The following is a 1,636-nucleotide window of genomic DNA, read 5'->3' on the forward strand; positions in this document are numbered from 1 at the left end:
AGAGAGCAGAAAGGAGAGATGAGAAAGGAAATAGGCAAAATGAGAAAAGAGGAAGTTGTGTTTGTTGTATTTCATTTATATAGGTCAAAGATGCAATCTAGGTTAAATAGATAACTCAGTGAATATTTAACACTGGGCTCTTCATCAGGCTTTCACACCGATGCCATTTGTCCTGTAAGAATTCTCTTTGACTGCAGGGATGGTATTCTTTGTTCCTTTTACACATCAGCCATAGTTCCCTCTTTTATAGCAATGATAAGAATTTTTAATGTTGTTAAGTATGACTGTCTCCAAGATTAAATGACAGTATTCTTCCTTTGAAAATAATGTTTGCAGACGGCTTGTTGAGTGTGACCGTTTTATTAGTATTCAAAGAGCTAGTACAGCTTTTAATGCAAAAAAGGGGTACAGCTTGTTGCCTGCCTTAGGAAGGAAAAGGAGTCTTGATCTGTGGTTTTGGGCTTGCCAAAGCACCTGAGGGTAATTCAATTCCATGCATTGTAGAATTATCATTTAGATTTTGCTCTTCAAATATAGATGCAGCTACATTGGCAATACTGTTTTCCTTCAGGCCATCCACTGATGCAGTATGCTGTAGGCAATTTGAGACTAATTCTCAATTAATGTTTCTGGCATGGTCTTTACATTGTTTACAAATGGCCTTAGGCAGGGATAGAATGTACCTTTAAATGTGGCAATATATTTCTTGTGAGTTTCTTGCTTCTCTCATTTGAAAGACTACTCCAAAATGGCAATGAGGAAGACAAAAGCCTATACATTTGGTAAACATCCATTTGGTTTCCACTCTATCACTTTTTCCACTAATTTAATATTTCAAGTTCAAACAGTTCTCAACACCAAAACTCTAACAAATCAGGGCTCACTTATGAAATCAGTGATATTGAAATGCTTTTATTTTCATCAGTTTAATTATCACAAACATTTTTAGATACCCAGGCTCAGAGATTGGTGAAGAATGTGTAGTGGAATCTTCACTGTGCTATTAAAATAGCACAAGGCTTAATTTTTTAAGTGAAGGAATAAATCTTTAGATAAATCGGGGCTTTGAGCATATAAATAACAATTCTACTTGAGACTATTATCTTATGAATTGATTTATAAGGAACTTGAGTACTGCTAAAATAAAATCAGAGGTTTTATTGGCAGCTGCAGTGATGATCCAAACAATAAGACAGCAATGTCTAAAGTAAAAAAAAAAAAAAAAAAAGTTCAAGATTTAAATTAGGATAAAATATAAAATATGGATTTATTAAACCTCTTCTAAAAATGCCAGTTTTCAGTCTATGTACTGATTTTTTTTTTGACAGATTCAACAGCAAACTAGGAGGCAGATTAATTATGAAAGTTCAAAATGAGTTTACCAAAAAGTGCCAGTGTGGGCTGAGCATAAGACATATAACTAACAGGATAGAAGCATGCACTCTGAAACCAAAATGCTTGAGTGTGAATCTGACTTCACGAGATTGTAACTGTGTGACCTTTGACAAGTGACTTAACCACTGTACTTTAGTTTCTCTGTCTGTAAAATGAGAATTACTTAGTACCTACCTCGCTCAGGGTGTCAGGAGGATTAAATTAGTCATTGTGCGTAAAGAATTTACAGCAGTTTAAGCGC

This window comes from Lipotes vexillifer, unplaced genomic scaffold, assembly GCF_000442215.2.
Source record: "Lipotes vexillifer unplaced genomic scaffold, Lipotes_vexillifer_v1.1 scaffold789, whole genome shotgun sequence".
NCBI lineage: Eukaryota > Metazoa > Chordata > Mammalia > Artiodactyla > Lipotidae > Lipotes > Lipotes vexillifer.